Source organism: Choloepus didactylus, chromosome 3 (assembly GCF_015220235.1).
Source record: "Choloepus didactylus isolate mChoDid1 chromosome 3, mChoDid1.pri, whole genome shotgun sequence".
Classification (NCBI taxonomy): domain Eukaryota; kingdom Metazoa; phylum Chordata; class Mammalia; order Pilosa; family Megalonychidae; genus Choloepus; species Choloepus didactylus.
The window spans coordinates 59,160,288-59,175,442 of record NC_051309.1 but is presented as its reverse complement, the minus strand read 5'-3'; the positions used below and the strand labels follow the sequence as shown (position 1 = coordinate 59,175,442).

General features: G+C 40.6%; 1 pseudogene; it reads right to left on the bottom strand.

The window, feature by feature from the left end:
• Positions 1-2,956: 2,956 nt before the first annotated feature.
• The window catches only part of LOC119530263, a 39,443-nt pseudogene continuing 27,244 nt past the window's right edge, over positions 2,957-15,155 (bottom strand).

Genomic DNA, 15,155 nt, shown 5'->3' with positions numbered 1-15,155 from the left:
ACCCACAAGGAATGAACCAACGGCTTTGTGGTCATAGTGCCTGTTTCGCTCTGCCAAATCCCTGGATTCAGCCCAGAATCTCCTGCAAAGTATGGAGAACTCACTCTCCCATCCTTCCCCTCTCCTCCAACAGCTACTTATTGATTGGGGGCAAAATAAGTCACTACATATCATCTTACAATCCCCAGAAGACACATGTGAGGCAAGTAAATGATAAATTATATTCTCCTTTTGTTTGTGTAGGAACAGAAAAGAAGCCAGAGACCCTGTCTTGTGTCCTAAACTTCCAGAACCCCCAAAACTGCTCTTGATCCATAGGGCCTCGGGCTAAGAGGAGTTTCAGCCACCACAGATAATGTGAAGATGTCTTATGAGTCCCAAGAAGTGAAAGTATATGAGATGGGGATTAAGCCCAGAGTCCCTGGTGTTCCTTCTTGTGCAATTGAGATGAGGAACTAAATAATACAATTTAAAAAAAAAAAAAAAAAAAAGTCAGGAAAAGGGGAAGAAATGTGAAAAGCAGAGCCATTCTCTGCAAGATCAGAAATCTTTCTAAGTTGTCCCCTGGCTTAGGTTTAAACTGTACAGCTTGCTTGAAAATGTGCTCATACCCCATCACCTTCATTCAAGCCCTCACTAAAACTTTAAATGAGTTATTATGCACATTAATTTGTCATTTGATCATACCCAAGCACTGTCATAAAAGCAAATGAAGCAAGCCAAGCAGCACTGGAATAAAAAATACTACACTAGTTACATTCTGAAAGCACAAGCTGAAAAATGCTTACTGTCGTCTCTCACAAGGAGGGGAAGCCTCCTGCCATCATCAGTAGCAAATGGCTTTAAGGGGCTCGGGCTCTTTCACTTTCCGCATGTAGCTTGGGGACTGATGTCTGCAACCAGCAGCAAGACTGGATTTCACCTGACTGCCTCTGCACCCACATGAACTTGAGGTAGTTTGGTCCAAAGTTCTAACTCGGAGAGAGGCTGTCAGGATTAACTGCCAAGTAAGAGCCCACGTGTTCTTTTTCAGTTAGGAAGTGGTGGCAACTCCCTGTCTCAGGAATCCTTGATAAAATGTCCATTTTGAGCTGTCTTGACAGTGAATTTAAATGCCCCCTAACAGCTTCCGTAAGTGAGGGTCCCCCTAAGCACATCCACCCAGAGAAATCCCATCTCGCCCAGCTCCATCAACTCTTGTGTTTTGTGACCCCCAACATGGGTATTGATGAGGGGAGATGTGGAAAACACAGGGGAACCAATTGGATTTATATGGGCAAGCACAGAGAAAAGGAGCTAGGCTGAGCTTGTCTGCCAAGACTGAGGTTGGGAGAATGTCTGTGCTAGGGATAGGGACTGAGAAGGCCTCTGAGACACTTTTAGAGAGGAAGGTGGGGAAAGTCAATTTTAAGAAGTTATGCTATACTCTGTGAATGTAAATCCTTTTTCCTTTTAGTGTTTTTGTTTGCTTGTTTTTGTTTTTGAGAGGTTGCATTAAAGATTAAAATTCCTTTTTTCAAATATTTTAAGATTTCTAGACAGGTGTCTTTTTTTTCAATGTGATAAAGAATTGCGACTGGCCTCTATGGTGACTCTATTTTGTATGGTTATGTTTAGATATTCACATCTGTTTGGCATCTTCTGAGAGTAATTTGTTCAAGTTATTCAGTATTTGTTGAGTGCAAAAGACTCAACCCGGCCTGTAAAACACTCAAAGACATCAGACATGGACCCCGCTCCCAAGGAGCCTAACCTAGTATAATTACCATTTAATAGCTATTATAATTATATTTTATTTTGAAGAAGACACTCACCATAAGAGAAACACAGATCAATCCAAAGAAGCTCAAAGTAAGGAGAGAATGCTTCCAGCTGAGGAAGAAGCTGAGGGAGAGGGAGAACCAGCAAAACTTACAAAACACTCGATGAGGCTTAACTGGTGGGTGGGCTTTGGGTGTGTAGAGACGGAAGGGAAGGGTCTTCTAAGTAGAGGTAAGGGATTTCAAATGAAAGAAAAGCCTAAGCAAAGACTAGGAGGAAGAGATGTAGAGGATGCTTAAGAGAGAGAGAGAGGGAGAATGATTCTGTTTAACCAGATCAAAATATCTTTTTTCAAAAAAAGTAATACTGTTTGTTTAACATCAAAAGCATTTCAGCATTCTAAACATACAAAAAAATAACAGAACACTGCAGATTATGTTTTTCTTACTTGAACTTTGATGCAGTGGCTCTTCACTTAAGCTGACAATGAAAAGTTCTATAGTTTGTTTAAAAACAGTTTTAAAACTACCGCACTTGACTAAAAAAAATCCAAACACTTCTCATGCCAGCGCCACCCCCTCTTTTCCACAGCTACGAATGGCAGCAGAAAGCTATGTCGCTATATACAAAAACAAGAAGACCTGAAGCTAAATGTATGCCCAGGGCGGTGCCAACAGGTCCAGCTTCCCAGTGTACTCCCTGAGCTGCAGCCCTGCCAGAAGGCAAACCCACCACGGCCTCAATGCTGAGCACAGACCACCCAAGAATTTCCCTCTTTTCATTCATTTTTACAAACTATAGATATATACAGTTGACAACAGGATTTCTAGCCAAAAACCATAGTTAACAACCACCTGCAAATTAAAGAGCAAAAAAATGCCAGAAACATCTCTCAGTGCCCTGTCACACCAACATCAAAGTGCTCAGAGTGAGGAGAACACCAGGGTGCCTTTTCATTTTGAAAATGTTTGGAAATATGTACAACTTTGATACATTTTCAGGTGCTCCTGACACCCATGGCCACTTATGTAAATCACTGACTATTTCTAGAGCACTTTGAGAGAACTACAATATGACAATGATCCAATTTTGTAATTAAACCTAATGAGGGCAAGACACGTCTCAAGTAAGATATGTGTCCAATATGGCCCTCGCCTACTCTAAGGCATTCACAAGGAGACAGAGCACAAGTTTTTTATTTCTCCTCCTCCTCCTCTTCTTCCTCCTCCTCCTCTTCATCTTCCTCTTCCACCTTTTTCCGGGCAACTTTAGCAGGACCCTTCGTGCCATCACACTTCCCTTTAGACTTGTAGTCAGCGACATCCCTCTCATACTTCTCCTTCAGCTTTTCATTGTCACTCAGGTTGTCCCACATCTCACCCAGTTTTTTGGCCACATCTCCAAAAGAGATGCCAGGGTTTGTGGATTAGATCTTGAGGCTGGATTCTGAACAGAACAGGAATAATCCAGATGGTGGTTGTTTAGGAGCATTAGCATCCTTCTTCTTGCCTCTGAATATTCACTGGCCCATAATCCTTCATTTCCCGATCATAATATACTTTGTCCACCTTTGCCATTTCATCAAATTTAGATTTCTCCTTCCCAGACATTGTCTTCCACCTCGCAGAGCACTTCTTGGAAAATTGCACAAAATTGGCAGGGACCTCAGGGTTTTTCTTATGTTCCTCTCTGCACGTCTGCACAAAGAAGACATAAGTAGACATCTTGCCCTTTGGTTTCTTGGGGTCACCTTTAGCCGTCCTGTCTATATTGTTTGTCAGTCTCCAGATCAAAATAACTTTGGAGGGGCGGGGCAAGATGGCAGACTGGTGAGCTGTATGTTTTAGTTACTCCTCCAGGAAAGTAGGTAAAAAGCCAGGAACTGCGTGGACTGGACACCACAGAGCAATCTGTCTTTGGGCATACTTCATACAACACTCATGAAAACGTGGAACTGCTGAGATCACCGAAATCTGTAAGTTTTTGCGGCCAGGGGACCCGCGCCCCTCCCTGCCAGGCTCAGTCCCGGGGGAGGAGGGGCTGTCAGCTCCAGGAAGGAGAAGGGAGAATTGCAGTGGCTGCTCTCATCGGAAACTCATTCTACTGATTCAAACTCCAACCATAGATAGACTGAGGCCAGACACCAGAGACTCTGAGAGCAGCCAGCCCAGCAGAGAGGAGACGGGCATAGAAGGAAAACAACACGAGAAGCTCCAAAGTAAAAGCAGAGGATTTTTGGAGTTCTGGTGAACACAGAAAGGGGAAGGGCGGAGATCAGGCCTTGAGGCGCATATGCAAATCCTGAAGCAAGGCTGATCTCTCTGCCCAGGGCACCTTTCCTTAATGGCCCTGGTTGCTTTGTCTATTAGCATTTCAATAACCCATTAGATCTCTGAGGAGGGCCGTTTTTTTTTTTTTTTTTTTTTTTTTTTTTTTTTTTTTTTTTTTAAATCCTTTTTGCTTTTTCTAAAACAATTACTCTAAGAAGCTCAATACAGAAAGCCTCAAAGAATTGAAATTTGGACACGTCAAGTCAAGAGCAGAACTAAGAGAGCTCTGAGACAAAAGACAATAATCCAGTGGCTGAGAAAATTCACTAAACACCACAACTTCCCAAGAAAAGGGGGGTGTCCACTCACAGCCACCATCCTGGTGGACAGGAAACACTCCTGCCCATCGCCAGCCCCATAGCCCAGAGCTGCCCCACACAACCCAGTGTGACGGAAGTGCTTCAAATAACAGGCACACACCACAAAACTGGGCGTGGACATTAGCCTTCCCTGCAACCTCAGCTGAATGTCCCAGAGCTGGGAAGGGGGAGCAGTGTGAATTAACAGAGCCCCATTCAGCCATCATTTGAGCAGACTGGGAGCCTCCCAACACAGCCCAGCAGCCCAGAACTGCCCTGGGGGGACGGCACTCACCTGTGACATAGCACAGTCATCCCTCAACAGAGGACCCGGGGTGCACAGCCTGGAAGAGGGGCCCACTTGCAAGTCTCAGGAGCCATACGCCAATACCAAAGACTTGTGGGTCAGTGGCAGAGACAAACTGTGGCAGGACTGAACTGAAGGATTAGACTATTGCAGTAGCTTTAAAACTCTAGGATCATCAGGGAGATTTGATTGTTAGGGCCACCCCCCCTCCCCGACTGCCCAGAAACACGCCCCACATACAGGGCAGGCAACACCAACTACACACGCAAGCTTGGGACACCAATTGGGCCCCACAAGACTCACTCCCCCACTCACCAAAAAGGCTAAGCAGGGGAGATCTGGCTTGTGGAGAACAGGTGGCTCGTGGACGCCACCTGCTGGTTAGTTAGAGAAAGTGTACTCCACGAAGCTGTAGATCTGATAAATTAGAGATAAGGACTTCAACTGGTCTACAAACCCTAAAAGAACCCTATCAAGGACAGCAAATGCCACGAGGCCAAAAACAACAGAAAATTATAAAGCATATGAAAAAACCAGACGATATGGATAACCCAAGCCCAAGCACCCAAATCAAAAGACCAGAAGAGACACACCTAGAGCAGCTACTCAAAGAACTAAAGATGAACAATGAGACCCTAGTACGGGACATGAAGGAAATCAAGAAGACCCTAGAAGAGCATAAAGAAGACATTGCAAGACTAAATAAAAAAATGGATGATCTTATGGAAATTAAAGAAACTGTTGACCAAATTAAAAAGATTCTGGACACTCATAGTACAAGACTAGAGGAAGTTGAACAACGAATCAGTGACCTGGAAGATGACAGAATGGAAAATGAAAGCATAAAAGAAAGAATGGGGAAAAAAATTGAAAAACTCGAAATGGACCTCAGGGATATGATAGATAATATGAAGCGTCCGAATATAAGACTCATTGGTGTCCCAGAAGGGGAAGAAAAGGGTAAAGGTCTAGGAAGAGTATTCAAAGAAATTGTTGGGGAAAACTTCCCAAATCTTCTAAACAACATAAATACACAAATCATAAATGCTCAGCGAACTCCAAATAGAATAAATCCAAAAAAACCCACTCCGAGACATATACTGATCACACTGTCAAACATAGAAGAGAAGGAGCAAGTTCTGAAAGCAGCAAGAGAAAAGCAATTCACCACATACAAAGGAAACAGCATAAGACTAAGTAGTGACTACTCAGCAGCCACCATGGAGGCGAGAAGGCAATGGCACGATATATTTAAAATTCTGAGAGAGAGGAATTTCCAGCCAAGAATACTTTATCCAGCAAAGCTCTCCTTCAAATTTGAGGGAGAGCTTAAATTTTTCACAGACAAAGAAATGCTGAGAGAATTTGCTAACAAGAGACCTGCCCTACTGGAGATACTAAAGGGAGCCCTACAGACAGAGAAACAAAGACAGGACAGAGAGACTTGGAGAAAGGTTCAGTACTAAAGAGATTCGGTATGGGTACAATAAAGGATATTAATAGAGAGAGGGAAAAATATGGCAAACATAATCCAAAGGATAAGATGGCCGATTCAAGAAATGCCTTCACGGTTTTAACGTTGAATGTAAATGGATTAAACTCCCCAATTAAAAGATATAGATTCGCAGAATGGATCAAAAAAAATGAACCATCAATATGTTGCATACAAGAGACTCATCTTAGACACAGGGACACAAAGAAACTGAAAGTGAAAGGATGGAAAAAAATATTTCATGCAAGCTACAGCCAAAAGAAAGCAGGTGTAGCAATATTAATCTCAGATAAAATAGACTTCAAATGCAGGGATGTTTTGAGAGACAAAGAAGGCCACTACATACTAATAAAAGGGGCAATTCAGCAAGAAGAAATAACAATCGTAAATGTCTATGCACCCAATCAAGGTGCCACAAAATACATGAGAGAAACATTGGCAAAACTAAAGGAAGCAATTGATGTTTCCACAATAATTGTGGGAGACTTCAACACATCACTCTCTCCTATAGATAGATCAACCAGACAGAAGACCAATAAGGAAATTGAAAACCTAAACAATCTGATAAATGAATTAGATTTAACAGACATCTACAGGACATTACATCCCAAATCACCAGGATACACATACTTTTCTAGTGCTCACGGAACTTTCTCCAGAATAGATCATATGCTGGGACATAAAACAAGCCTCAATAAATTTAAAAAGATTGAAATCATTCAAAGCACATTCTCTGACCACAATGGAATACAATTAGAAGTCAATAACCATCAGAGACTTAGAAAATTCACAAATACCTGGAGGTTAAACAACACACTCCTAAACAATCAGTGGGTTAAAGAAGAAATAGCAAGAGAAATTGCTAAATATATAGAGACGAATGAAAATGAGAACACAACATACCAAAACCTATGGGATGCAGCAAAAGCAGTGCTAAGGGGGAAATTTATAGCACTAAACACATATATTAAAAAGGAAGAAAGAGCCAAAATCAAAGAACTAATGGATCAACTGAAGAAGCTAGAAAATGAACAGCAAACCAATCCTAAACCAAGTACAAGAAAAGAAATAACAAGGATTAAAGCAGAAATAAATGACATAGAGAACAAAAAAACAATAGAAAGGATAAATATCACCAAAAGTTGGTTCTTTGAGAAGATCAACAAGATTGACAAGCCCCTAGCTAGACTGACAAAATCAAAAAGAGAGAAGACCCATATAAACAAAATAATGAATGAAAAAGGTGACATAACTGCAGATCCTGAAGAAATTAAAAAAATTATAAGAGGATATTATGAACAACTGTATGGCAACAAATTGGATAATGTAGAAGAAATGGACAATTTCCTGGAAACATATGAACAACCTAGACTGACCAGAGAAGAAATAGAAGACCTCAACCAACCCATCACAAGCAAAGAGATCCAATCAGTCATCAAAAATCTTCCCACAAATAAATGCCCAGGGCCAGATGGCTTCACAGGGGAATTCTACCAAACTTTCCAGAAAGAACTGACACCAATCTTACTCAAACTCTTTCAAAACATTGAAAAAAATGGAACACTACCTAACTCATTTTATGAAGCTAACATCAATCTAATACCAAAACCAGGCAAAGATGCTACAAAAAAGGAAAACTACCGGCCAATCTCCCTAATGAATATAGATGCAAAAATCCTCAACAAAATACTTGCAAATCGAATCCAAAGACACATTAAAAAAATCATACACCATGACCAAGTGGGGTTCATTCCAGGCATGCAAGGATGGTTCAACATCAGAAAAACAATCAATGTATTACAACACATTAAAAACTCGAAAGGGAAAAATCAATTGATCATCTCAATAGATGCTGAAAAAGCATTTGACAAAATCCAACATCCCTTTTTGATAAAAACACTTCAAAAGGTAGGAATTGAAGGAAACTTCCTCAACATGATAAAGAGCATATATGAAAAACCCACAGCCAGCATAGTACTCAATGGTGAGAGACTGAAAGCCTTCCCTCTAAGATCAGGAACAAGACAAGGATGCCCGCTGTCACCACTGTTATTCAACATTGTGCTGGAAGTGCTAGCCAGGGCAATCCGGCAAGACAAAGAAATAAAAGGCATCCAAATTGGAAAAGAAGAAGTAAAACTGTCATTGTTTGCAGATGATATGATCTTATATCTAGAAAACCCTGAGAAATCAACGATACACCTACTAGAGCTAATAAACAAATTTAGCAAAGTAGCGGGATACAAGATTAATGCACATAAGTCAGTAATGTTTCTATATGCTAGAAATGAACAAACTGAAGAGACACTCAAGAAAAAGATACCATTTTCAATAGCAACTAAAAAAATCAAGTACCTAGGAATCAACTTAACCAAAGATGTAAAAGACCTATACAAAGAAAACTACATAACTCTACTAAAAGAAATAGAAGGGGACCTTAAAAGATGGAAAAATATTCCATGTTCATGGATAGGAAGGCTAAATGTCATTAAGATGTCAATTCTACCCAAACTCATCTACAGATTCAATGCAATCCCAATCAAAATTCCAACAACCTACTTTGCAGACTTGGAAAAGCTAGTTATCAAATTTATTTGGAAAGGGAAGATGCCTCGAATTGCTAAAGACACTCTAAAAAAGAAAAACGAAGTGGGAGGACTTACACTCCCTGACTTTGAAGCTTATTATAAAGCCACAGTTGCCAAGACAGCATGGTACTGGCACAAAGATAGACATATAGATCAATGGAATCGAATTGAGAATTCAGAGATAGACCCTCAGATCTATGGCCGACTGATCTTTGATAAGGCCCCCAAAGTCACCGAACTGAGCCATAATGGTCTTTTCAACAAATGGGGCTGGGAGAGTTGGATATCCATATCCAAAAGAATGAAAGAGGACCCCTACCTCACCCCCTACACAAAAATTAACTCAAAATGGACCAAATATCTCAATATAAAAGAAAGTACCATAAAACTCCTAGAAGATAATGTAGGAAAACATCTTCAAGACCTTGTATTAGGAGGCCACTTCCTAGACTTTACACCCAAAGCACAAGCAACAAAAGAGAAAATAGATAAATGGGAACTCCTCAAGCTTAGAAGTTTCTGCACCTCAAAGGAATTTCTCAAAAAGGTAAAGAGGCAGCCAACTCAATGGGAAAAAATTTTTGGAAACCATGTATCTGACAAAAGACTGATATCTTGCATATACAAAGAAATCCTACAACTCAATGACAATAGTACAGACAGCCCAATTATAAAATGGGCAAAAGATATGAAAAGACAGTTCTCTGAAGAGGAAATACAAATGACCAAGAAACACATGAAAAAATGTTCAGCTTCACTAGCTATTAGAGAGATGCAAATTAAGACCACAATGAGATACCATCTAACACCGGTTAGAATGGCTGCCATTAAACAAACAGGAAACTACAAATGCTGGAGGGGATGTGGAGAAATTGGAACTCTTATTCATTGTTGGTGGGACTGTATAATGGTTCAGCCACTCTGGAAGTCAGTCTGGCAGTTCCTTAGAAAACTAGATATAGAGCTACCATTCGATCCAGCGATTGCACTCCTCGGTATATACCCGGAAGATCGGAAAGCAGTGACACGAACAGATATCTGCACGCCAATGTTCATAGCAGCATTATTCACAATTGCCAAGAGATGGAAACAACCCAAATGTCCTTCAACAGATGAGTGGATAAATAAAATGTGGTATATACACACGATGGAATACTACGCGGCAGTAAGAAGGAACGATCTGGTGAAACATATGACAACATGGATGAACCTTGAAGACATAATGCTGAGCGAAATAAGCCAGGCACAAAAAGAGAAATATTATATGCTACCACTAATGTGAACTTTGAAAAATGTAAAACAAATGGTTTATAATGTAGAATGTAGGGGAACTAGCAGTAGAGAGCAATTAAGGAAGGGGGAACAATAATCCAGGAAGAACAGATAAGCTATTTAACGTTCTGGGGATGCCCAGAAATGACTATGGTCTGTTAATTTCTGATGGTTGTAGTAGGAACAAGTTCACTGAAATGTTGCTATATTATGTAACTTTCTTGGGGTAAAGTAGGAACATGTTGGAAGTTAAGCAGTTATCTTAGGTTACTTGTCTTTTTCTTACTCCCTTGCTATGGTCTCTTTGAAATGCTCTTTTATTGTATGTTTGTTTTCTTTTTAACTTTTTTTTTCATACAGGTGATTTGAAAAAAGAAGGGAAAGTTAAAAAAAAAAAAAAAAAAAAAAAAAAAAAAAAAAAAAAAAACAAGGAAAAAAAAAAAAAAAAAAAGATGTAGTGCCCCCTTGAGGAGCCTGTGGAGAATGCAGGGGTATTCGCCTACCCCACCTCCATGGTTGCTAACATGACCACAGACATAGGGGACTGGTGGTTTAATGGGTTGAGCCCTCTACCATAAGTTTTACCCTTGGGAAGACGGTTGCTACAAAGGAGAGGCTAGGCCTCCCTGTATTTGTGCCTAAGAGTCTCCTCCTGAATGCCTCTTTGTTGCTCAGATGTGGCCCTCTCTCTCTGGCTAAGCCAACTTGAAAGGTGAAATCACTGCCCTCCCCCCTACGTGGGATCAGACACCCAGGGAAGTGAATCTCCCTGGCAACGTGGAATATGACTCCCAGGGAGGAATGTAGACCTGGCACCGTGGGACGGAGAACATCTTCTTGACCAAAAGGGGGATGTGAAAGGAAATGAAATAAGCTTCAGTGGCAGAGAGATTCCAAAAGGAGCCGAGAGGTCACTCTGGTGGGCACTCTTATGCACACTTTAGACAACCCTTTTTAGGTTCTAAAGAATTGGGGTAGCTGGTGGTGGATACCTGAAACTATCAAACTACAACCCAGAACCCATGAATCTCGAAGACAGTTGTATAAAAATGTAGCTTATGAGGGGTGACAATGGGATTGGGAAAGCCATAAGGACCAAACACCACTTTGTCTAGTTTATGGATGGATGTGTAGAAAAGTAGGGGAGGGAAACGGACAGACAAAGGTACCCAGTGTTCTTTTTTGCTTCAATTGCTCTTTTTCACTCTAGTTGTTGTTCTTGTTATTTTTGTGTGTGTGCTAATGAAGGTGTCAGGGATTGATTTAGGTGATGAATGTACAACTATGTAATGGTACTGTAAACAATCGAAAGTACAATTTGTTTTGTATGACTGCGTGGTATGTGAATATATCTCAATAAAATGATGATTTAAAAAAAAAAAAAAAAAAAAAAATGCCAACAGGATTTTGGGGGAACTTACCAAAACTATACTAAGGTTTATTTGAAAAAGTAAACATGAAAGAAGAGATAGAAAAATACAAAATATACTAAAAATACTAAAATACTAAAAATAAAGAGTAATGAGGTGGGACCAGCCCTACTGGCTATTAACAGCGGACTTTCAACCATAGTATTATTATAATTAAAACCATTTGGTGGTACTGGAGAAGGAACAGACAAATGGACCTGTGGAACACTGCGTTTCTCCAGGAATTGACAAATACTTGCTAGTTGGTATGAAAATGGTCTGGTGACAATAGGACATAGATTTGAGAACCAGACTGGGCTGTCCTCCCAGATCATTTGACCTTGGATGCAGTAATCATGCAATTATTGTGAGAATTAAATGAGGTAATGTATGTAAAGTGCCCAGCATAAGGTCTTGAATGTAGTAGATAGTCACTGAAAGGTCACTATTATTAAATAATTCTTCTTGTTGGTTTATACTTTAAAAAAAAAAAAAAAAAAAAAAAAAAAAATAAATTTGAAGGCAACTACTGGAGGGTGAAGTTAGAAAGTCAGGTTATGAGCAAACCCTTGACAGCCAGAGATGCCGTGCTCAGGAGCTTGGGTTTTATTAAACAAGTAATTGTGGTGGATGCAGGTGGAGATGGAAGATTTTGGACAGTGTGTGCCCGAAATGGATCATGTGTCATGATTTTGTGTTCAGGCCCAGCTGCCCTTCAATGCACAGTATTGCTTCTCATCAGTGTGCACTCAGATTTTTCTTAATTCCTTTTTCAAAAAATAAGTTTTCCACCAGGGACACACTGAGTCTTTGGAGAAAGGATTGAACTGCCTCAGTCGATCGGGCAAGAAAACTCCCCAGGAGACCAGACCACAGACAGTCTTTCCAATCATGACAGGTCACTGCGCTTTTTCTACAAAACCAGAAAAAGTATGAAGAGTATCATATCCAGTCCCCATTCCCAAAACCAAGCATGAGCCTGTTTCCCTGAAGGGGAGGGTGGCCTTTGCCACATGTTGGTGGTTTAAGAGATGTTAAATGATGGCTAAATCAGAACTAAAGGTGAAGGCTGGGTGACAGAAAAGAGGCAAAACTTCTCATAAATAGCGATGTAGGCTCAGAAATACTGGAACAATCTGCCAGGGCACACGGAGAAAGTTTCAGAGATAACTTATGCTGACATCACCTGAGAGGGGGTTTCATTTTCCAGACAGAAATTGTTAGAACTGAGAGTTGGCCCCTCTGGCGGAACGGGGAGCTGTCAAATATAGTAATGTTCAAACAGAAAGGCAGGCTTTCTAGGTACAGGAACCATACCTATCAGATTCACCACTGTATCCTAGAATAGTTCCTGGTACATGCTAATAAATAAATATTCATGGAATGAATGACTGGGTGAAGTAGTACAGCCTGGTAAACAACCTCCTAGGCTTTGGAGAGAGGATCTCTGCATTCATTGGTAGAGAGGCTGGATTTGATTTCTGAGATCTCTCCCAAGATTCCATGGTTCTCCTCTGAATGCTGAAACTCATTCAATGATTATTGAGCACCTACTATGTACTAGACAATGTACTAGTCATCCAGAAAACATGTCCCTAAGGAGCTTATGGTGTAGCTGACATGACAGTCAGTGGCTTAGTAATACCCTCTTAAAAGGAATCGGAAAGTCAGAAGACATCTGAACTATGCACTTAATTTCTTCCAAAGAAGAGTTTTAATGTATATATTTGCTTATAACCACTTCCCTAGACAATATAGCTCTGAGTTTCCTATCCAACTTTAAAGGTGGGTGAGGATGTTAGAGCTCAGTTTCAAAAGTGCTTCCTGAAGACAATTGGTTGCCTGGAACAGTGGCATTTTAATTGAATAGCTTATGTTTTTCTGCCTCCTGTATAGTTTTTATTGGCGTTCATTAAAGACTCAGAGGATCCTAGGGCTGGAAGGAGCTCTCCTAGGACTTCATCCTCAGAAAACTGAAGCCCATGGAGTCAAACAGCCTCTAGTTATTGGCACAGCTGAGACTGGAACTGCATCTTCTGATTTGGCGCTAACATTCTCCATGCCACACCAAAGCATTAGGAATCCTGGGATGTGCTCTATGTATCTATATTATAGCTTTAAGGCCTTATTTCCATAATCCAAAGAGATGTAATGAAACACTTGTCTTCCTTTAATTCTCTGAAGGAAATTTATAGAAGCCTTTTGGTGTGGTGGAAACAATACTGCTAAATAGAACCACTAAACTAGGGTCCTAGGCTGAGTCTAAAGTAACTTTCTGGGTACCTTTGGAATTCAGCCCTCTGGATCTCAGTTTCCTAGCTGAAAATGAGGGCATTGCCACTTGGCAGGTGAATTCACTGACCTCCCCACTAAGTGGGACATGACTTCCAGGGGTGTAAATCTCCCTGGCAACGCGGGATGTGACTCCCAGGGATGAGCCTGGACCCAGCATCATGGGATTGAGAAAATCTTCTTGACCAAAGGGGGAAGAGAAATGAAACAAAATAAAGTTTCAGTGGCTAAGAGATTTCAAATAGAGTCGAGAGGTCTCTCTGGAGAGCATTCTTATGCGCTATATAGCTATCCCTTTTTAGTTTTAGTGTGTTGGAATGGCTAGAGAGAAATACCTGAAACTGCAGAACTGCAACCCAGTAGCCTTTATTCATGAAGACGATTGTATAACTATGTAGCTTACATGCTGTGACTGTGTGATTGTGAAAACCTTGTGACTCACACTCCCTTTTCCCAGTGTATGGACAGATGAGTAGAAAAACGGGGACAAAAATTAAATGAAAAATAGGGTGGGATGGAGGGGATGGAATGTTTTAAGTGTTCTTTTTTACTTTTATTTTTATTTTTTTGGAGTAAGAAAAATGTTCAAAAATTGCGGTGATGAATGCACAACTATATGATGGTACAATTGATTGCACACTGTGGATGATTGTAGGGTATGTGACTATATCTCAATAAAACTGTATTAAAAAAAAAAAGAAAGTGAGGGCATTGAATTAGAATTAGCTACAACAAACTCAAATACCTCATCAATTCAGGGAGTAACTTAAATACGTGTAGGAAGGTCAAATATAAGACAAGAAGCCAAGGTGGAGAACTGGAGAGCTCATGTCCCTTTAAATGGTATTCAAATTTACATTTAAAAAATAAAATTATGTGGATCCAGGATGACAGATCTGAGTCAAATGTCACTCTGTGCTGGTTTGAATCTGTTATGTATCCCATAAAAGACTATGTTCTTTTATTCCACTCTTATGGGAGCAGACCTATTATGGGTGGGGACTTTTGATAAGATTGTTTACATGGAGATGTGACCCTGACATTCAAGGTGAGTCTTAATCATCTTTACCAGCATCCTCTATGAGAGGATAAAAGGCAGAGACATTTTGGAGAGAGCTCAGAGATGCTTAGAGAGAAAATGCCCAGAGACTTTTTGGAGAAAGCCATTGAAACTGGGAGAAAAGCTAAGAGATGAAATTCAGAGTTTGCCCCAGAGAAACTAAGAGAGAACCCCAAGACGCTTTGAGAGAACTGCCCTAGGAGAAACAAGAAAGGATGCACAGGAGCTGAGAGAGAGAAGCTAAGACAGAAGTCCAGAGACATTTTGGTGAAAGTAGCAGAAACCAGAAGCCAACCCTGGAAGAGGCCCAGCAGACTCTGGCCACATGCCTTCCCAAGTGACAGA